Source organism: Microtus oregoni, unplaced genomic scaffold (genome assembly GCF_018167655.1).
Source record: "Microtus oregoni isolate MIOR12 unplaced genomic scaffold, Mior012 000015F_ref0000493, whole genome shotgun sequence".
In the NCBI taxonomy this organism is placed as follows: domain Eukaryota; kingdom Metazoa; phylum Chordata; class Mammalia; order Rodentia; family Cricetidae; genus Microtus; species Microtus oregoni.
The window spans coordinates 37,856,359-37,879,962 of NW_024543074.1; the positions used below are offsets into that span (position 1 = coordinate 37,856,359).

Sequence of the window (23,604 nt, forward strand, 5' to 3'; positions counted from 1 at the left end):
TTCTTTCGAAGTCTTTGAAGAATTTTGCTGGGATTTTGATGGGCATTGCGTTTAATCTGTCAAAAACAGTCTTCTAACAGGAAGGAGGAACTTTGATTTTCTGAAATAGGAGATAGTGGATGCCCTTGAGGGGCTGGTGATATGTGGGTAGAGTGTAGTCCTGGAGTTAGGAACTTGGTATTCCATAGCTGAAAGTGGTGTGAGTCCACCGTGCTTCAGGATCTCTGGTGTCCTTCCCCATTCAGACAACTCTGAAGCTCCATTATTGAGGTCCCCTTATGTGTTCAGTCTTCATTATGTTGCCTTTTAAGTAGGTTCTTTGTGGGCAGGGAGAGAAGGTAGATTCCTGTCTCCATCGGTAGCTTTTGTCATGTACAAGGGGCTCCCATTTTCAAGGCTCCATAAAAGGCCTTAATTTTATTTGTTTTGTTGCTTCAAACTTGGAATCCTCCTTTCTCTCTGTGCTTGAGATTACAACTATGCGTCAACTATGCCAGATTAATTCATTTACTTCTTATAATAGCTTTGCAAGGTGTGTTATTGTTCCTGTTCTATAACTGCGGAAATCAAGGCTTAGAGAAATTTAGTTGTTTATCACACAGCATAATCAGGTTGGAGCTCAGACCTGTCTGATGCCAAAGCTTCTGCCCCAGCCCTGTGCGACTGCTTCAGCTGCACCCAGCCCTGTGCGACTGCTTCAGCTGCACCCAGCCCTGTGTGTCTGCTTCAGCTGCACCCAGCCCTGTGTAAGTGTGGTAGTGCAAGTGAAGCACGATGGAGGAGGCGTCTTCAGAAAGGGTTTCCAGGCTGGCCTGAAACTTGTAGTCCTCTTCTTCAGCCTCCTAAGTGCTCAGATTACAGATGCAAACAACTATGGCCAGCTAGAAGGCCTTGTTTGGTTGAGAGACTGGTAGAAATCTCTGTAGAAGAAACAGCATTTAAAAAAGTTAGGGTAAATCTGGACGTGGTGGGGCAAGTGAAGATGAATAAGGAGAAGGTCAGATGCATGCCGGGAGCGAGGAATGTGCTTTGATTGACAGTGTAGCTCCTTGTGGGGGTGGGGTAGGAAAAGAGACTATGAAAGTAACTGGGATAGATTGTGAAAGGCAGAGACTACCTGGCCAAGACGAACCTTTTATTTATTGTGCTATTCACTTATTATTCCTTAATAGACAAATAACTGAAAGCCAGGTGTGGTTGTGCACACCTCTAATCTCAGCACTTGGGAGGCAGAGGCAGGTAGATCTCTATGAATTTGAGGCTAACCTGGTCTACATTGTGAGTTCCAGGGCAGCCAGAGTTACATAGTGAAACCCTGTCTCAAAAACAAAACAGAATAACTGTAATTATTCCAGCCCTCAGGAGGCTGAGGAAAGAGGATCTTTAGTTGCACACTGCCTTGGGCTACACATCTTACTTCAAAAGATAAAATTATTTGTATGTATGTGAACAGTGACAGGAAATTGCAGTGTTAGGAAAAGGAACTTCCTGAGTATTAATGGGATGCTTTTATTCTACCATTAATTAGAAAGTAAGGGTTGTGAAACTCACTGTCTTTCCCATTAGGCTACCAGGAACCTGGGAAGCCTAATTTAAACCAACTGTAGTAACTGTCCTGTTCAATGGTGCCTGGAACTCACAGAGATCTGCCTGCCTCTGCCTCCCGAACGCTGGGATTAAAGGCGTGCGCCACCACCTCCTGGCTCACACGATGGTTCTTGAGAAGAAGTTTCTTCTTTTCTTTCACATGGCTTAAAGTCCTTTTTATTTATTTGCATTAGAAATAAATGATTATTCAAAGCAACCCTAATTTCTTCTGTGGCAGTAAGATACACCCATGTACCATCACAGAGAGAGGCGGGGTGAGAACAGAGCAGTGACCCAGCAGTGCCTGCTTCAGAATATTTTCCTGCACGTTGAGGAGCTCCTTGCAAGAGAATATTGAGAAAGGTGTGTTATGTTGTACCAGTGATAGAGTCAGTTGAGCCTTTGAGTATTGTTGTAAAGGGCGTGATGAGTATATGTTGGCAGGAGGGGGTGATCTTATGGTTTTCTTCCCCCTGCCAAGTTTGAGGTCATGTCACTATATACCTGGACTCCCCCTTTGATCTCTTTTGTGAGTCTTTCATCTGGTGGTTCCCTAGCACCACCTCAGCCAATCTGGGGAGGGGGCTTGTTAGGCAAATAAGCTAAATAAAGCTCGTATGTCCACAGATTGGTGCATTGAAGGCAGCTCATCAGAATGACTGCATGTTGGGCAGAATGGTAGCAGTTTTGTCTGACAGGGCCTTGAGGATGTGTGGGCTCATATCAGAGCCTCTAAGTGAGACCCACTCTCCTGCCTCCCCGGGTGCACAGGACTCTGTGCTGGAGGTCTTCACAAATGCACAGACCAAGCTTACCCTAGCAAGCTGCTGCACATCAAGGTAAAAACTTTACCTCATGCTGGGCAACTGTCTTGCTGTTTGTGGACTTCCTTATTGTTTTTAATATTCATTTTAGTAGCTACAGCGGTTTGGTTTGGAGGAAGAACCTGTTGAGAAGATGTATGGAATTGCGTGAGAGATCTTTTCTGGGAAAGTCTTGCCAGATTCTCAGACATCTTATTTAAGAAGAGTTAAGCACTACTGCTCTGAAAAATGACTCTTTATGAGTTTCTTCCTGGCATCCGAAAGTTCCCTCTCAGCCCTCTCCCCAAGCCTGTTGCTCAAAGCATCCATAAGCAGAAGGGGTGGAGATATATTTGGATAGGGTAGCTAAGAGTAGGGGACTAAGGTCCCGGACTGTTCGGCTGTTGGCTATATAAGCCCCTCAGGCTCCAGTGCAGTCTAGCGTCCTCCCTGCCTAGAGATAGTCAGAGGCCAGTGGCCTGGCTCCCTCTTGCCCCCGCTTTTCACCACTGTGTCAGCTGAGGAAAGGCCTGGTCCCCATTGTACTTGAGGAACAAGTATTAGGAGTCAAGGCAGTGAGACTTATTTGCTTGCAAAATGAGATTTTTTTTCCTCCATGGCTCAGCTGGGGTCTGACAGGAAGTCTGCTTGATTTTGTTTCTTCTTACTGCCTTCACAAACCCACAGTTGCAGCCGCGCTTTGTGACTCAGAATTGGAAGCATTGTTCTCTGGTTACCACCAAAGAATGCCTTTCCCGAGTGGTTCCTGTGGGTGTGAGTAGCTCTGCAGGAACAGCGTCCTGAGACAGAGACAGTAGCTACCTATGGTCTATTCTGGTCAGACATCATTAACTACTACTACTCACTGTCATCAGGGAAGGCAGGTCTATGCGAAGATGTTCCGTAAACTGTAGAGAGAAAGCAGGCCCGTCAGCGGGATCCCAGAGGGGCACAATTAATTCAGCAAGTGGACCTGTGGGGGTGGCCCTCACTAGTAAAAGGCCACTGAGCTGGATGTTAAAGGGAGGATGTGGCTTCTGCAGTCTCTTCTGACCCTTTCCATTATGGCAGCATGCATTTTTACCTTGTTATTAGTATGCACACAATATTTCATGCTGCTGCCTTTCTGTTTAGCATTCCTCTGCTGATTTCCACTTAGCAACTAGGCCAAAGTATTTATCATTTTTAAAAGCGGCACAGCATTTCTGCCTTATTGATGCACCCTCATTGCATAGCTGTTCTCTCAGTTGTTGGGAAAAGCAGAGCTTTTCTCAATTACAAATCCTTGCAGTTGGCTTTTCCTCGCCCTCTTTCCTTTCTTCCTTTGTTCCTTAGGAATCCATGGCTGGGTTAAAGTTATGAATGACTTTGCTTTCTTCTTGATTTTTTTTTCATTATGGAAAATTCCAAATATACACAAAAGGAAAATGACAAGTATTATGATCCCCACATATTAGTCATGGAGCCTCAAAATAATCAGTTCATGTTATTATCACGCCAAAAATAAATTAGTCCTAACGCTTCATTTTTTTATGGTCCTCATCCACACTAAGCTTCACCTACTAAGCTATATCTCCAGTCTATCATAATTGATTCCTAATAGAAAATACCTAGTCATCCAAATGAAAGCTGACAGGTTCCCAGTGTTTCTTTGGTCGCTCTCATGAGGCCAAATTGCTTTTTGTTCCAGGGTGTTTGCCAGGGAAGTTTTGCTTGACCTATCAGTTAATGGTTGGATTTTTTTTTTAAACTTTTTTTTTTTATTGAGAAAAGGAGAGAAAAAAAAAAAACAAGTTTCCACCTCCTCCCAGCTTCCCATTTCCCTCCCCCTCCTCCCCCCCTACGCCCCCTCCCCCCACTCCTTTCCCCCTCCCTCTCCAGTTCAAAGAGCAGTCAGGGTTTTCTGCCCTGTGGTAAGACCTAGGACCTCCCACCTCCGTCCATATCTAGGAAGGTGAACATCCAAACTGGCTGGGCTCCCACAAAGCCATCACATTACATAGGATCAAACCCCCATGCCATTGTCCTTTGCGTCTCATCAGCCCTCATAGTTCGCCATGTTCAGAGAGTCCAGTTTTATCCCATGCTTTTTCAGTCACAGTCCAGCTGGTCTTGGTGAGCTCTCAATAGATCAGCTCCACTGTCTCAGTGGGTGGGTGCATCCCTCGTGGTCCCGACTTCTTTGCTCATGTTCTCCCTCCTTCTGCTCCTCATTGGGACTTTGGGAGCTCAGTCCAGTGCTCCAGTGTGGGTCTCTGTCTCTATCTCCCTCCATCACCCGATGAAGGTTCTATGATGAAATGGTTGGATTTTTTTTTTTAAGTGAAGAAAGGATCTGCCTGCCTGCAGGGCCTGGCCTCCAAAGGAATGGAGGGGAGGAGGAGGAGAGAGGTACTGCACTTTACTCCCGTGGGAAACTTGGCTGTACCACCCTTTGCATATCCCTGCTTGAACTGACAATGTGTGTGTGTGTGGGGGGGGTAAAACAGTGTCTTGCCTCTCCCCTCGAGCCCACCCCATTAAAGCAAGCAGCCTCGTGCTGCCATCTTCAGCACTGTGAAAAGCTACATACGTATTACATTTCTCTTTCTACAGTAAAAATTCCAGAAAGCTAGGAAAATGTCTACTCCCTACTGTATTTGGTCATTCTGTTTGCTTGTTTCTCTTGGCAAGTTTTGGTCCGCATTGTTCAAGGTGACCCAGTTAGAACTAGTGTTTAAAGTCATGCTGGCCTCAGTAAGTTACACCACCTGTATGGGATTAGTCTACCAGCTCTGTATACATTACATGGAAATGCATGCTTGCGGGGAGTCTCTTAATATTTAAATGTGGTTGCATTTAAGTACAGTCTCTCCTGTTTGTTCTGTGTTGGTATTTCTGATTTTTCAGTGGTGATGGATAGGAACAGCTTCCTAAATGACTCAGAACCCTGTGTATTTGCCATCTCAGACTGATTCTCAGTTTGCGCCTCCTGGATTAACTAATAGTTAACAGCGTCCTGAGTGACCTCCTCTGGAACAAGGAGTGTTAGGGGGAGGCTGGTTAGGATAAAGTGCCTTTGAGAGATAACTGTGGGCAGCAGCTTTATCCTTAAGAGAATCAATACATTCAATAACAAGTTTGCTTGTGCTCAGGACAGCCTAGGGACTTGCTGTTTCATTTTCTTTTCTTTTGAGAATTTTATTTGCAATACATAAAAATAAATAAAACCGTTCAACTTCTTGGAGCATCACAAATATAAGAAGGTTCTGCTGTAACCATTCTAAATAGTTATGAATTATTTTTTTTAATTTTATTGATTTTTATTGAGCTCTACATTTTTCTCTACTCCCCTTCCTACCTCTCCCTCGCCTCCCCTTCAACCCTCTCCCATAGTCCCCATGCTCCCATATTACTCAGGAGATCTTGTCTTTTTCTACTTCCCATGTAGATTAGATCTATGTATGTTTTTCTTAGGGTTGTCATTGTTGTCTAGGTTCTCTGAGATTGTGATTCGTAGGCTGTTTTTTTTTTTGTTTTTTGTTTTTGTTATTGTTTTTGCTTTATGTTTAAAAACTACTTATGAGTGAGTACATGTGATAATTGTCTTTCTGGGTCTGGGTTACCTTACTCAAGATGATGTTTTCTAGCTCCATCCATTTGCCTGCAAAAATGAATTAGTTTTTTCGGCCTTCATCGGCCTTGCTATTTTTGATGGAAAATTAAATGATTGTTTTTTTCACAGGAGGCCCTAGGTATGAACACTACCAAATGCATATGTCCTGCTTGCCCCGCCCCAGTACCAGCTTTTCTTTCCATATAAGTTTTGCCATTTTATTTCTTATTCTTTTTTGTTTGTTTTGTTTTTCGAGACAGGGTATCCCAGACTGTCCTGGAACTCACTCTATAGACCAGGTTGGCCTTGAATTTAGAAATCTGCCTCTGTCTCTGGAGTACAGAGATTAAAGGTATGGGCCACCATGCTGAGCTAAGATATAATTCTTATTCACTAAGTATAGGGTTCAGTGAGTGCAATTATTACTACAGTCATTGAGAACATTTCCATCATTGATGGCTGTTAGCACCCACTCCCCACTTTCCCCAACTTTCACAATCCTAGGCAATTCGTGACTTGCTTTCTGCCTCCGTAGATATACCTGTGGTTACAAAATTAAAACTGAAGCCAGGTGTAATGACAACATGCCTTTAATCCCAGCACTCAGGATAAAGTACTCATGGAGGGCAGAAAAGGAACTAGAATTAGAGTCTCCTGGAACTGGAGTTACAGGGGGCTGTGAGCCATCCGATGTGAGGGCTGAGAGCTGAATCTGAGTCCTCTGCAAGAGCAAAAGTGATCTTAACTGCTGAGCCATCTCTCAACTCCATTTAGCATTTTTAAGTGTATGTACCGTTTATATCCTTGTGCAACCGCCGCCACCATACGTCTTCATAACTCATCTTTCTGGACTTACAGTCTCCTCCATTTTCTCCTGAGTTCCTGGTAACCAGCATTCTTCTTGCCTGCTGTTCAACTGTCATCCCTAGCCACTCCTTATAATTGCACCCACACAGTATTTGTCCTTTTGTGACTGGTTCATTTTACTTAGCAAAATGTCTTCAAGGATCAGCCATGGTATAGCACAGATCACAATGGGGTCTTTTGGAGGCAGGGTCTCACTATGTAGCTCAGGATGGTCTGTAGCTTGTGGTCTTCCTGAGTTAACCTTCTGAGTGCTCGGATTACAGGTGTGCACCACCACACCTGGCTTCTATGTCTTTTTAGTGCTTAATGAGGTTATTTTGTATAGATGTACCATATTTGTTTCTGTTCTGCCCATGCAGTGGACATCTGGGTTTATACTTTGTGACAGTTGTGACAGATACCACTACTGTCTTAGAATTGTTATTGCTGTGATGAAACACCATGACCAAAAGCAAGATGGGGAGGAAGTGATTTACTTCTCTTATGCCTCCACATTACAGTTCATCATCGAAGGATATTAGGGCAGGAACTCAAACAAGGCGAAAACCTGGAGGCAGGAGCTGATGCAGAAGACATGGAAGTGTGCTGCTTACTTGTTCCCCATGGCTTCCTCAGCCTGCTTTCTTATAGAACCCAGGATCACCTGCCAAGGGATGGCATCACCCACAATGGACTGGGCCCTCCCCCATCAATCACTAATTAAGAAAATGCCCTACAGGCTTTCCTACAGCCTGATCTTATGAAGGCATTGCCTCAATTGGCGTTCCTTTCTCTCAGATGACTCTAGTCTATGTCAAGTTGACATAAAATTAGCCAGCACAGCCACCATGAACACTGATGAGCTAGTTTGTGTGTAGAAAATGCCTTCGTTTCCCCTGGGTGCATCATTAAGAGTAGGATTGCAGAACTATGCTTGGCCTTTTTTCTTTAGTGTATTTATTTTTATTTTGAGTCTTCAAGAGATTATTATGTCTAACAATAAGAGCCTTTTATGGCCTCAAATATTTTTATGTATTAATTTATTTAAAAACAAACCCTACCTCCTTTTCTGGCATACCCTTGGTACCTGTTGCTCAGATTGTTTTTCATAGTTGTGAAATTCATGTCACCTTAACAGAGCATAATATGGTTCACTGTGACCTTCCCAGACGTGGGCAGTGTTCTGTTGAAGATACATGCTAATTTCAATATAAGAGTTTAATTTCACTGTTTTGACTTGGATTTTTTGTTGCTGACTGATTTTCCTCTGTAGATGAGGCCTCTGTAGATGAATAACATTTGAGGTAATATCTGTTTCTTCCCTGGATGATGGCACAGGTACCTTGGAGTGTTGCTGATGTGGTGACAGCGGCACCAGTTCTGAAGAGCAGCTCTTTGTAGGAGCACAGCAGGCATTAGCCCCTGGTAACTTCTGGAAGGCTTCCCCCTGGCTTGGAATTTCATAATGGCTCTATGAGGCAGAAAGTAAAGTTTCCTTTTCAGTTTTGTTCATGGCAATGTTTGTGGCCCCTGGCTGTCTCATAGTGTTGGTTGGTCCCTGACCAGCAGCGTTAAGGCTTCTCTGCCCACTCTCTAGGTGGGAGTCAGGGCACTACTCTGTTCTTTTCCTTGGGGGCTTCACAGAAAGCCTTGAAGACATCAAGGCCTTTTTCTCTTGAATTCCATTTTTCCTCAAATCCAGTCCCTAAATACACATAAAATGTGGTTAATAGGAGCTGAGTATTTAGCTCAGTTGCAGGGTGCTTGTCTAAGACACTCAGTGCTTTGACTTTAATCCCTACTGAAGCATGTGTGCATGCGCACACACACACACACACACACACACACACATCAGTCTGTGTTCAAAACATCTGTGATAGTTAAAAAACTGATATATCTCCATATGATGGAATATTTGGGACTAAGGCTCAGTGGTAGTGTGCTTGACTGGCTTGTGTTGATCGCCACACACACACACGCACACACACAAATTGTGGTTCATGGGCTGGAGAGATGGCTCAGTCATTAAAGGCTAGGCTCACAACCAAAAATTGTGGTTCATTTTTATTGCATCCTACTATACTGTTTCATGTTTGTGTCACTAGTTTGCTTAGTGTGCCCTGAGGTATTCCTTTTGTTCCCACCTTTCAATGACTAAACTGATTTGGCGAGCATGTGAAGTGTGCCCTGCGTCACAGTGAGCCCAATGGCGTCTGAGTCTATCAGATTAGAAAGCATGCCCTCGACCAGTGTGCTGTCCTGGCCCCTTACTTCGCTAAGCAGTCACAGTGACCTGTCCCTGCTTCTGTACTTGTCCTGAAAGGAACAGAAGTATTCTCAAGAGACATTTGTACCTCTCCCTTTGGCTATCAGGAATAGCAAGCTGGAGAAAGAAAAGGCTTGCTTGTGCAGCTAGAGGAAGAACTGGGCACATTTCTGATAACTTGTCAGACCACTTTGCAGAAAAGAAGCCAAGACACAATGGTCAGATCACCCTTGATAAGGACTGCTTAGCTGGATATGTCTTCTGCTCTGTTTAAGCCCAAACTCACGGTAGGACTGTGCAGCTGGACCTCTTTATTGGTCCCTCTTCCCAATGCGCCCACACTGAATAACTCTCCCTTTTCTGCTTTTTACTATTATTTATCTCTATAATTGACCTATCGAGGATCGCTAGATGAGCCTGGCTTGATAGGGCTGTGGGGTCCCTGCTCTGACCCTCACTGCAGTAACACTTCCTACTTACAGTCTGTATGGTACAGCCACCAAGCTGTTCCCAGAGTGGTTTGTCACAGGCTCTCCTATTGAAAACCCTGGAGTGCAGAAAGTGAACAAAGTCCCTGACTGCTCTGCTCCCCACTACCCGTCCTCTAAATTCCTGCTCTTCCACCTTATGTGCACCTCCTCTCCCCCTGTTGTCACTGCTGATCATCCCTCATCTTTTGTATTGCTAGTTTACTCTTGTGCACACCCCATGCTGACACATGTCCCTCATATCCCAGCTCTCTGCTTGCAGGTCTGTGGTCTGCTAAACTCCCTGAGGGCAAAGGCTCCATCTTGCTATTCCCATCACAGCCTAGCAGTGTCTGGCAGGAAGAGGCCTCTTGGTTTCATATATTTTGTTGGTTTGTTGTGTGGTGCTTGTGTTGGTTTGATTTGTTGTGACCTAGGCCGTCTGTATGTCAGGCAAGCATTCTACCCCTGGACTCTGCACTAGCCCTTCAGCTCACGTTTTTGATGTAAATCAGAAGTACCGAGGTGGCCGGGCGGTGGTGGCGCACGCCTTTAATCCCAGCACTCGGGAGGCAGAGGCAGGCGGATCTCTGTGAGTTCGAGGCCAGCCTGGTCTACAAGAGCTAGTTCCAGGACAGGAACCAAAAGCTACAGAGAAACCCTGTCTCGAGAAATCAAAAAAAAAAAAAAAAAAAAAAGAAGTACCGAGGTGGCCTTTCATATTTTCCTTCCCCAAGTAATAGTACTCCTGACTCCCCTGAACGGAGACTGTGATTAGGATATCTGGTGTCTTCCCTTAAAGAGCTGTGTCCACTGGAGGCACGCAGGTGAGGTATCTAGGCCTGAGAGACACTCTGAAGAAAAAAATTGGTAGCCAAGCAGCCTGCAGAGGAAAGAGAAGCAGAAAAGATGTCTGAGATGACTCCCATTCCCACACCAAGCCAGAGCTCATTGTTGTTAAACTGTAAGAAAAGTACAGGGTCCCAGAGGACTTTTATTTCTCAGTCAACGGGAGAGAGCAGCCTATTTGGCTGGAACAAACCATCAACCTTCTTCCAGCGGCCCCTTCTCCTGGTGGTAGCTGGTGGCAGTGGTGGTAGCCACAGCCTGTTTCCATCCCAGCCCTCCCCAGCTCCCTTCTGTTCTCATTTACTCCACACATAACATATTCCATTAAGTACAAAGAAGGGAATGCATCAGACTAGTGGCTGCACCTGGAGAACATACCCCACATGCATTTTAAATCTGTGGATTCTCCTTAAGGGAATTTCAGTTAAAAAGGAACTTGGGTCAGCAGCCTTGGGCCTGTGTGGCTAACAAGCTCCTATTTTCTCTGTTGTTGGGCTGGCCTGAAGGGCCTCTTTGTTTGGGGTAGGGGTGGATGTGATGCCCTAATGAGGCCCTGTGGAATCCTGGCTCTCACACAGCAGCCTGCGGGATGGAACTCTCCAGGCAGGAAAGCAAGTTGGTGAGTTTGTGGGTTTGTCAGGCTTTAAAGAACACAGAACAGTGTTAAAAGGGTGAAAACTGACTGGAGTATTGTATTCTGGGTTGGATGCAGCACAGAAAGAACACAGAGCAAAGGCTGAAGATATCTGGGTAGTGTCTGGAGTTTAGCTAATAGTACTACACTGTGTTTCCTTGGGGGTTCTGACAGATGCACAGTGGTTATATAACATGCCAACATGGGAGGAAACTGAGATGGGAATTCAGGGCTGTTGGTACAACTTTTTAATAAGTTAGATATTTCTTCAAAGTAGAAAGGTTATTTATTACTAAAGAAGAAAGGACAGGGCAGTCCAGCATGCCCTCCGCACTTCTTATATGTGATTTTTTAAAAATACTTATTTATTTATTATGTATACAATATTCTGTCTGTATGTATGTCTGCAAGCCAGAAGAGGAAACCAGACCTCATTACAGATGGTTGTGAGCCACCATGTGGTTGCCGGAATTGAACTCAGGACCTTTGGAAGAGCAGGCAATGCTCTTAACCACTGAGCCATCTCTCCAGCCCCCTTATATGTGATCTTGAGCCCTCACCTGCAGAATTAGGAAGGCTGCTGTAGGCCAAGGGTCCAGGCAGTTCTGCTTTTTTTGTCCCTGCTGTTCTTTGTTTGGGGACAGGTTGCATTACAAGGCCAGGCCCACCAGAAGGATGTGGATCCTGTGGTTACTGGAAGCTCCTGCCTCCTGCTGTGCACCATGGGACTGGTGACTTCTTAGGTTTCCTTTTCTTCACTTGTTAGAAGTTGCAAACCTGACTGGAAGGAAGGGAGTGTTAACACCTAATGGATGTGGAACAGCTGATGAGAGAGCTGAGGATGAGCCCAGTGGTCACACAGTTGCTCAGCTTGGGTCATGTACCAGGTGACATCCCAGTGTCCCAGACTGAAGTGTGTGCTTGATAAGCAGCAGTTTTCATCCTCTCTCCTGTCTCTGTGTGAAGGGATGAGTGTGCCGTTCCTTGAAGATTTAGATTAGTAGCTTTGAGGGCCAGAGGCTTCCTGGGACAGGGATGGGGGGAGGTGGGGATGGTCCATCTGTGGGAACTAGCAGCAACACTGCTCTTTCTCTCCCACCTCCTGCCCACTTCCAAGGCTTGTGATACAGCTCTTTTTACTAGCAGGTTCTAAATGCTTTAGGGCTTTAAATATTTAGATTCATTTTCAATATTGTGCTGTGGTTGCTCCTTCACCCTAAAGATGAAACAAGCCAAGTTTTGAGGCTTCTTCTTGCTAAGGGTGCTCTTTATATGTTTTGCATCATGAGCCCTTCCTGCTCAGAAAACCTGAAATATGAAAGGGCTAAAGACATTTATTTGGGAGCTTCGAGGTGCTTGAATCTGGTGAACTGTTTACCTGTAGGTGGCAGTGGTGACACATGAGTGCTGAAGGAGGTATCCAGGGACTGATGCTTTGAGAAAAGTAACCATAATAACAGGCCCATGGTATGCCTGTGGAGGAGGGGTTCTGGGGGGGGGGTCTGACAGGTGTTTTCTCTATAGTATTTAGTTTCCCTTCGGGCAACCCTGTGAAAGAAATCTGTTGTTACTGCATTTTACAGATGCAGGAAAGGTCTTGTGACTGACTACCCTGGGGTATCCCTGTCATGGGAAGGACCAAGACTGCAGCGTCTGAGTTCACTGCTGTCCAAGGCTGACACTGTGATGCACAAGCAAGTGCATCTCTTCTGCCCTGAACCACCTAGTGCCTGCTGGCCACTCGGGACCCGCCACCTGGGGCCTCTGTAGAAGTGGCAGTGAACACTTCACTTTCAAGGGTCCTGGTAGTTTAAGACTAGCCTCTTTTTTTATGCGGGAGAAGGGGGGGGGATGGAATTGTGGACAGGCTCTCTATGTAGCCTAAGCTGATCTTGAACTTGTGATCCTCTTGCCTCAGCATCCCAATGCTGGGATTATAGGTGTGTGCCACCATGTGCAGCAATGTCAGCCACTTAAAGACACAAAGAAACCCTCCTTCCACTTAACTTCAAGTCTAGGTAGGGACAGAGAATGTACTCATGAGCCAGTAAGAAAGGTAGAACTTCTCACAACACAGAATTGCCTGGAAAGCTCCATAGCTGTCTCTCGAGGTGCTGTGGCCTACCTATCAGAAGGCTCTAGGGAGGTGGGGGCTCTGTAGTGACGAGGCTGGAGCAAGGAGCCTAGGTCAAAGGTGAGCCTGGATCCTCATGTCGTTGCTGCTTTCACCTCCAGCAGACTCTGCTTTTCTGTGGAGTGGAGTCCAGCTGAGCCTGATTTGTGGGCTCTTATGGTGTGGTTGTGTTTATTGAAGTCTGGAGGCAAAAGATGCTCATTCTTTCAATTTCTATTCAAGAATTGGAAATGCTGGCCAGGATAGGTAAGGACCAAAAAGAAACAGAAGCCATCCAAATGGGAAGGAAAGAAATAAACAGTAGGTTCACAGATACTGGAAGGTTCAGGACCCCTGCCATGGTAGCCATCAATACATGAAAGATGAAATCTGTTCTTCTCCAAGGGTCTTTTCTGTGATCAAGGCATCAATGAGCTTCTGAGGGGACATCAGAGTGGTCCATAGCACCCATGGGACACAGGACCTTTTCTGTCATCTCTGCCAAAGAGCCCAAGGATGGCAGGGAGAGTAAAATTGCTGTGGAGGTTGACAGCTGGAGGAAGGTGAATTGTGAAGAGCCTCAGCCTAGCCTTCACATTTCTTTTCTTGGGAGAGAGCAGAATTTTCCCAGCAGTGGCGGTTCTTTACAATTAGATGACTCTACAAGCAGGCTTTTAACCAAGTAGTGCTTGACTTGTCATTGGAAAACTCCTCAGCAGTGAACTTTTACATCTCAAGACAATACTGACATTTTTTGAACTGTCGAAGCTAGTAAATTGGATTTTATTCAGTCACATGTTTTAAATTTTATTTTTATTATGTTGGTTTATTTGTGTTTGGTAGCAGAGGATAGCTTGTAGGAGTCTGTTCTGTCTACCATGTGGGTCCCAGCGATCAATTAGATCTTCAAGCTTGGTAGCAAGCCCCTTTACTTAGTGAGCCATATCACCAGCCCTCTGTCACATATATTAAAGGAAAATACACTGTCAAACATTTTCCCTCCCTCTGACAGCTGCTTCAATATCCTCGGGGGCTATTTTTATATAAATAGAGTTTTTGAAATGTGTGTGTGTGTGTGTGTGTACATACACTCTGTGTGTGTGAACATGGGAGTATGTGCCACACGGTGCATGTAGAGGTCAGAGGACCATTTTCAGGAGCTGGTTTTCTTCTTCCATTTTGTTGAGGCAGTCTCCCCATGTTTCTGTCATGCTGACTACTCCAGACCAGCTGACCTGCAAGCCTCTGCATTTCTGGCTGCTCCTCTGTGTCTGCCCTCCATCCTGTTGTAGGAGTGTTAACCCCAAAATGAGACTTTGTGGGGGTGTGGGGATTTGTATGCTGTGAACTACAAAATATTGCTGCAAGAAGCCAGGCATGGTTATGTGCACAAATACTCAAGAGGCTATGGGAGAATTGCTTGAACCAAAATGAAGGTTGTGTGCTTGGTAAGAAATAATTTTCATTCTCTTCTGTTTTTCTACTTAAAGGGATGAGTGTGTGTTCCCTGAAGGTTTGAGATCAGTAGCTTTGAGGGCAAGAGGCTGCTGTGGGGACTAACAATAGCACCGTACCACCTCTCCCACCTCTTGTCCACTCCCAAAGGCCAAGAGGTACAGCTGCTTTTACTAGCGGTCCTAAATTCTCCAGAGCGGTGCTGCAGCCCTTTAACCCAGTTCTTCTGTTGTGGTGACCCCAACCATAAAATTATTTTCATTGCTACTTCATAATTGTTGTTTTGCTACTGTTGTGAATTGTAATATAAATATCTGATATGCGGGATATCTGATATGTGACTCCTGTGTAAGGGTCATCTGTCTCCCCTAAAGGGCTTGCGACCAACAGGTTTAGAGCCACTGCTTTAGGGGTTTAATTATTTAGATTCATAAAAAAATTGTGCTGTTGTTGCTCCTTTGCTCTAAGGAGAACCAAGCCAAGTTTAGGGACTTCTTCCTGCTAAGAGCTCTTTATGGAGTTGCCTGGATACGCCTGGGCAGCATATCAAGACTGTCTCAGAATGTCCAGACTACACATACATAGACATACACTGTTGAAAGATATTAAAGACAAAAATAAACGGACAGATAATTTTTATTAAACAGAGGGGAAGACAATATAAAGATATTAATGAGTCTGGTGGTGATGGCACATGCCTTTAATCCCAGTACTCAGGACGCAGAGGCCAGCAGATCGCTGAGTTCAAGGCCAGTCTGGTCTACAGAGCAAGTTCCAGTATATCCAGGGCTCTACAGAGTATTTATGCTGCCCAAAAAAGTCTATAAAGGTGGTGAAATCTCTATTAAATGCCACTCACATTTTCTGTCAAAGCAGAAAAAAAAAATCTAACCTAAAATTCCCACGAACTCTGAAGGAACCAACAAATAGCCAAAACAACCTGGAAAAGAACCAAGTTGGAAGATGTGCATTTTGTGATTCCAAAATTACTAAAAAACTAAGATAATCAAAATAGCATAGGTACAAAATAGCATAGACAAATGGCTAAGTAAATCCCAGAAACAATTCCTCTTATTATATGGTCAATATATTTTCAGCAAAGGTACCAAAATCATTTAGTGGGGAAAGAATCATGTTTTTTAATGGTACTGGGGGAAAAAATGGATACACACATAACAATAAGTTGGCCTTTATCTTATACCATATACAGAAATTAACTCCAGATAGATCAAATTTCTAAACAAAAGAATATATAAATTGAGCCGGGCGGTGGTGGCACACACCTTTAATCCCAGCACTTGGGAGACAGAGGTAGGCAGTCTCTGAGTTTGAGGCCAGCCTGGTCAACAGAGCTAGTTCCAAGACAGCCAGAGCTACACAGTGAGGCCCTGTCTTTAAAAAAAAAAATATTTTTTATAAAAAATAAAGTAAAAATAAAAACAAAAAAATAAGACCGAATACCCTCCACCCAAAAAAGAGTATAAATTGTAAGTCTTAGAAGAATACAGGAGAAAAATCTTATTGATTTAACAAGAATTTCTTGGGTATGACACCAAGAATTCAAGCAACAAAAGAAAAAAAAGTAAATAAATGTGACTTCATCAAAATGAAAAATTTTTTGATTATGGGTTGTGGTGTACAATTATAATCCTAGCACTCAGAGGTAAGGGTAAGGGTAAGGGGATCCCAAGTTCTAGGCCAGCCTATGCTATACAGTGAGATCCTGTCTCAAAAAACAAAAACAAAACCTTTTATGTGTTAAAGAACATTTTCAAAAGAATGAAAAGACAGCCTTCAAAATTGGAGGCAATATTTGGAAGGAATATATCTGATAATGAATTACTATTTAGAATATGTAAAGAAACCCCAAAACTGAAACACAGAAAAACACCAAACTACACAATTAAAAGAAATGGGCAAAGAACTTTAATAGACGCCTCTCCAAAGAAGATGCACAAATGGCTGGTAACTGCGTTTACACGAACAGATGTTCAACATCACAAATTGCCGGGGAAATGCAATCTAAACTTGGGATTCTACTTCACATTTGCTAGGATTGTAGGACCGATCTCATTCTGCTTCAGAGGCCTGGTACTTACTCTGTGTTGTCCATCTGCTAACAAAACCGAGGTTTGGATGTGGTGTTCATCTTGGATGACTACTCCTTTAATCCACACCCACTGTGCTAGTTTCTTGGTCAGTTTGACACAAACAGAGTCATTGGAGGAGCGGGAACCCACAGATCAGGCATTTTCTTAATTAATGATTGATGAGGGAGGGCCCAGTTCACTGTGGGTGGTACCACACCTGGGCAGGTGGGCCTGGGTATAAGAAAGCAGGCTGAGCAAGCCATGAGGAGCAAACCAGTAATCAGTGTTCTTCCATGACGTCTGCTTCAGCTCCTGCCTCTAGGTTCCTGCCTCAAGTTCCTGTCCCGACTTCCCTCAGTGGTGGAGTGTGACCTGAAAGATATAAGCTAAAATAAACCTTTTTTCCCCAAGTTGGTGATGGTCACTGTTGTATCACAGCAAAGAAATCAAACCAGTAAGATATGTATTGGTACTCAAATGATAGATAAGCGGCCCCTGTGTAAATAGGAAGTGGCCTTGTTTTTTATATAGTGTTAGAATTCTCATGTCCAAGTCAAAGGTGCACTTACTAGCAGTGAAAGCACATTTTCATGGATATATTTGCCTATTCCTAAAAAATTTGCACAGCTGTATTCACTGGGCTACAAAGAGAAATTGTTTTGTGAAGCTGCAAAACAATCCCACACCAGTTAAGAATTATGGATAGCCGGGCAGTGGTGGCGCACGCCTTTAATCCCAGCACTCGGGAGGCAGAGGCAGGTGGATCTCTGTGAGTTCGAGACCAGCCTGGTCTACAAGAGCTAGTTCCAGGACAGGCTCCAAAACCACAGAGAAACCCTGTCTCGAAAAAACAAACAAAAAAAAAAACAAAAAAAACCAAACAAACAAACAAAAAAAGAATTATGGATAATAAAAAGGGTTATTTATTTAAGGGGAAAAACTTACAGATCACCATCCCAACCAACAGTCCTCTCGTAGCAGACCGGAAACAGAATGAGAGCCAGAAGCAAGAGAGAGAGCGCGTGCAGGAGCATGGTTTCCGCTGCTTTTTAAGGTGCCACGCCTCAGTGGGCTGGTATCTTAAAGGCTATTGGCTGAAGGAGCAGAATGTGCTCCCGCAGCAGTTTTGGTTATTACTAATTTTTTTCCAAAAGGAGTCTCTCCATTGGGCAGTGGTGACCCACTCCTTTAATCCCAGCATTCAGGAGACAGAGGCAGGTGGATCTCTGAGTTTGAGGCCAGCCTGATCCGCAGAGCGAGTTTTAGGACAGCCAGGGCAACAGAGACACCCCCCCCCAAAAAAAAAAAACAAAAAAGAATATCTCCATCTTTTCATCACGCAGGGTACCACCAGACAAAGCTCAGAACACATAGGCGCTTGGGGCAGTCTTAACCAGGGTCCACAGATTGCATAGGTAGTGTTGGAGTCTTGTATATAAGATGAGGAATGGATGAAAAAGTACTTTAGCATCAGTAAGATTAAGAGCCAGATGGGCCCCTGTGGTGCCCTGCCTGCCCTGCTCTACCCATATCATATGTGTAGGAAAGAGACTTCAAGGCCCAGAAGCAGTCAAGGGAGCCTGGCAAGGAAATCTGTAGGAAGGAGCTGGTGAAGACAGGAAGACTGGCACCAGAAAGAGTAGTCCGAGGCCCCCCATCCTTCTGAGCTAGAGAAGACAGTGAGGGCAGAGGCTCTGGAGACATAGAGACCTCACTTCCTAGGTAGTTCTGGGACAACAGGATACTGCAGCCCAGGGCTCCTCAGAGGCAGGGCAATGTCAGTTCATAAAGCCTCACCGTGAAATGATGTGAACAGCCAGGTTTTCCCGAGGTGTCCCAGCACCTCACTCTGGGATCACACACAGAAGAGGCACAGCTGTGGCTTTACCCTCGCAGGAGGCTCTTCTGGAAGCAAGGGACCTGACTGTGAGACTGTACTTTTCACCTTTCCAAACCTGCTGGCCAGGAGAGTGGCTACCTGGGCGGAGCCATTTCAGCGCTTTACAGAACTTGGGCTGTACACACCAAGGTTACCCTTTGGTAAAGCCACAAGGGACACAGAGTGGGAGGCATTATAGAGGAAATACTAAATCAATGAAACATCATTTCTAAGTTTGGTTTAGTGGCAGAATCCATTAACCTTATCTTCACCCTCTCCCTTCCTCTAATAATACCAGCAAGGAATTCAAAGGCATGGCAACTTATTCTCAGGGTCAGCACGTTTATTTCAATTACTGGAATTTTGAGTTTTCCAGTGAAATGATACTTTGATTATAAGGAACCAACCCAAAATTATACTTCTTTATTCTTGCTTCTCCGGAAAGCCACACCTGCTGAAGCCACGAGGGAATCAAGGCTGACAAAGCAGCTCAATCAATTCTTATTTTTCTTTTCATGAAAGAATTTCCATCACATGGGAACAAAGTTGTATCTGATTGATTCTGGGACTGAGGCCACTCAATGGGGCCTCCCTTATTTAATCTGGTCTCCAAGCCAGAGGGAAGCAAAGTTCATTTCTTTTGACACATAAATTTTCAAATCCTAAAAATAAAACTTGATACTGTGGTAGAAACCCAGTGCTCCAGGGAGCAATGGGCAAATCTTCTTGCCAGCCGTGAGCTAGGATGGATAGAGACTCATACAACAGTGACTGTGGTTGCAAAATGTTGAATTTCCCAGTGCTATGCTAATGGCCAGGAGCTGGAATGGATAGAATAAGGCAATCAGATACATATTCCACCATATCATCTTAATATTGTTGCCGTAGCATTTGCTTCATTCAGAAAAGACTACCTACCTTTAGCCAGGAAGGACCTGGGCCAGGATTCCCTCAAGCCCCGCCCCTGACAGCAGTGTTCTTACTCACTGGAGCATGGCTTTCTTGCCTACCCACCCCTCCCATACATCCAGTCCTAAGGCAGCCTGCCTGCTGAGGTGCTCACAGTGGGTTGGTTTCTTGGCTGCCATATCTACACTTGGATGCTATATATACAGACTGCAGAGGCGCCAGCACTAGAAGGCAAAGGAGTACTGGTTTAGCATTTTGCATTCAGCGACATTCTTTTGGTGAGTCTGGGGAAGAAAACAGCCAAATTATCTCTCCAGTCAGCAAGTATGGGCAGTAGCCCAGAGTGATCAGAACAAAGAAATAGCATTCAGGGCACTCCAGGCCAGCTTGGAGAAAGAAGAAAACGGAGTGTCGATGGGTAGGAAGTGCATTGGGTAATAGGTCCAGTAATATGCAATGAACTTTCTGGATTATTGTTACTATCAGTGAGGTAGGAGTAGCCTCTGTAAAGCAGGTGTTTCACACAGTTGCTGTTGTCTCCTGCTTCAGCTTCCTGACATTCTTTGTGAATGTTAACTGTAGGAGTTCCATTTCCACTGAAGAAACAAAAGGACAAACTTAACTCTTTAGCCCTGCCTTATGGGTTATGCTTTTCTACAGCCTCTGTCTGTACCCTTCCCTTAAAAGGAAGGCAGCAACCAAGCAAGGTGGTACACACCTTTAGTCCCAGTACTTGGGATGGGGAGGTAGGTGGATTTCTGAGTTGGAGGCCAACATGGTCTACAAAGTGAGTTCTAGAACAGCTAGTGCTACACAGAGAAACCCTGTTTTGAAAAACCAACACAGCAAAAACAAAGACAAAAGGAAGGCAGCAGAACCAGTAGTAGGTTCAGAAAGCACTCTCTGACCAGGCTGCACACAGTCCTTTCTGCACTTGAAGACTAAGTAAAGCCACATGGCCCAAATGCCATTTCTCAAGATTGGCAAGGGCTTGAAGTGTGCCACACACCATTTTGGAAGCTAAGGAGAAGGGAATGGTTAAGACACCTACATTGACAGTCTGGGTGCTAACAGAGGGTGGCTGCTCACTCTGGGTGGTTTGATACCTGTATCCTAGTGCCAAGGAGCTTTTTTTTTTTTTTTTTTTTTTTTTTTTTTTTGGTTTTTCGAGACAGGATTTCTCTGTGGTTTTGGAGCCTGTCCTGGAACTAGCTCTTGTAGACCAGGCTGGTCTCGAACTCACAGAGATCCGCCTGCCTCTGCCTCCCAAGTGCTGGGATTAAAGGTGTGCGCCACCACCGCCCGGCCCAAGGAGCTTTTGAGGAGGATGCATCATATGTCCCTCACCACACAGTGACAGTCTCTGCATACAGGGCAGGGAGTCTGCACTCTTAGAGGAAAGTGCCAGGTCTGTCTCTAACTGTTCCGCTAGAGAGCGCCAGTGAAGGGTGCCGTCCACAACAGGGTTCCTTAGCCTTCACCATGAGGCTTTCCAGAATGGTGGCTGGGTACCTCCACCAATCAGACCAGAACCTGTGGGTATGTGTGTCTCATGTGTAAATATTGCTGAGAACTACTAACTTGGAGAAGGGAGTGTGACTCTAGGCCTTCATCAGACATAAATGTGTTGCGTAGCTCCCAAATGCTAGACTCTGGTGATGCGGTAATTTTACAGTCTAGGTGTCTTGACCAGGTTTGTTTTCTCTGCCAGCTAAAGAATTAAACGGCAGGAAAAAAATCCCACGTGCAACAGGTATCAGTAGAGAAATCTCAAGCACTGTGAGCAGAACCAGCATTTAAAGGAAGCATTTACTGTGGGTGAGGAAACACACACATGTAGCTACATACATACACGCCAGAGAGTAGAAGACCCCTGCACTGCACAGGGGTACACTCCAGAGAGTAAAAGACCCCTGCACTGCACAGGGGTACACTCCAGAGAGTAAAAGACCCCTGCACTGCACAGGGGTACTCTCCAGAGAGTAAAGGACCCCTGCCCTGCACAGGGGGACTCGGAAAGCCGAAAATTCAGTCTCTTTTTAAGGGCTGAGTTCTTTATTTTTGAGAAAGAGTTTCTCTGTATAGCCCTGACTGTTTTGGAACTTGCTCTTATAGGCCAGACTGGCCTCGGACTCAGAGACCCGCCTGCCTCTGCCTCCTGAGTGCTGGGATTAAAGGGGTGAGCCACCACCTCCTGAAGGCTGTATCAGCAGGGGGCCTGCTGGTGAGAGACAAAAGCTGCCAGGTTTTTGTCCTAAATCAGGAGGTTGAGGTAGAAGCTTTTGAAAATTCTCTACCCTTATTACCTAGCCATGACCCCTCTCCCTGTCTGCCTACCAGGGAGTCTGTCTAACTAAGGTGAAAGAGTATTCCTTGCCATCGTGGGGCTCATAACCCAGAGGGAAAAAGGCATCAAGTAACCCAGGGTCTAGTTCTCTTCCTCAGCTCGAGTCTTCTGAGTCGTATGTTCCCTTTTAACAGACCCCAGAGATCTTTACTTTCTATTCTCTCCAACCAGAGAGTCTATTGATCTATCTTTACTTTCTTCCTTTCTGGCTGTTTTAAAATGAGTGTGTGTGTGTGTGGGGGGGGGTGTTACGAATATGTGCCTGTGAGTGCCAGTGCCCATGGAGGACAGAAGAGAGCATTGGATTCTCTGAAGTGGGAATTGTGAGCTGCCTGACCTGGGTATTGAGAACCAAACTTGGGTCCTCTGGAAGAGCAGCAAATGTCTTAGCAAATGTTCTATTGCTGTGAAGAGACAGCATGACCAAGACAGCTCTTGGCAAAGAAAGCATCTAACTGTGCCCTTGCTTACAATATTGGAGGTGTAGACCATTATCATGGTGGGGAGCGTAGTGGCACACATGTTGCTGGAAGCAGAGAGCCACGTTCTGATTCACAGACCTACAGAGAGATCCTGTCCCTGGTAGGGCCTGTGAAACCTCAAAGCCACCCCCAGTGACACACTTCCTACAACAAGGTCACACCTCCTAATCCTTCTGAAATACTGCCACCCCCTGTGACTAAGCATTCTTACTCAAACCGCAATATGCTCTTAACCACTGAGCCCTTTCTCCAGCCTCTGGGTCATTTCTTTTTTCCTGTTTTTTCAGAACAGGGTCTCTCTGTGTCCCTGACTCTCCTGGAACTCTCTCTATAGACCAGGCTGACCTCAAACTCGGAGATCCACCTGCCCCTGCCTCTTGAGTGCTGAGATAAAGCTGTGTGTCACCAGTGCCCAGCTTGAATGACTTTTTAAAAGTTGTTTTACGTGTGTGTGTAACTAAATGTACCATTCTAACCATTTTGAGCATACGGTTCTATGGCATTAAGTGCATGCCGTTGTGCAACCACCACCATCCATCTCAAAACTCTTTCATCTTCCCCAACAGAAACTCTGTGCTTACTGAACACAATTCCCCGTCTTTCTTCAGTCCCTAGCAGGCCCACTCTGTTTTCTGATTGTGATGGTGACTACCCTAGATCTCTCACAGGAGTGGAATCTTACATCATTTGTCCTTTGAACCTGGCTTCTTTCACTCAGAACAATGGCTTCAAGGCTCACTGAATGTTGTAGCACCAGAATTTCCTTCCTCTGTGAGGTTGATGAATCCGTTGTGTGTGTATTTTGTTTATTCATTAGCATGTGGGTGGGCATAATATCTGTACTATTTTACATTCTCAATACAGAAGGGTTCCAATTTCTCCACATCTTTACCAATACTTATTATTTTATATTTTTAAAATATTAGTCAGGATGAAGAGATGACCCAGTGATTGTTAAGAACACAGACTACACCTCCAGAGGACTAGGGCTCAATTCCCAGCACCCATATGGTACCTAACAACCGTCTGTAACTCTAGTTGCAGGGCATCTGGTGCTCAGGCACTGCATGCATTTGGTACAAAGACATTCATGAAGGCAAAGTACTAAAAAACAAAACAAAAAAATCTGAAAAAAAAATTGTTCCCCTATGAGTATGAAATGATATCTCATTGTGGAGGTTTCTGTTATTGTAGCAGTCTTAGGGGCTAGACCCAGAGTCTCACAAAACACTAGGCAAGCTTTTTTATCATGAACTGTGTCTCTAGTCCAGTGATACACAGC

The 23,604-nt window shown here is 44.9% G+C and overlaps 1 protein-coding gene across 7 annotated transcripts in view; it reads left to right on the plus strand.

Moving 5' to 3' along the window:
* Tom1l2 (target of myb1 like 2 membrane trafficking protein) overlaps positions 1 to 23,604 on the plus strand; it is a 124,053-nt gene that overhangs the window by 44,676 nt on the left and 55,773 nt on the right. The window lies entirely within an intron of this gene.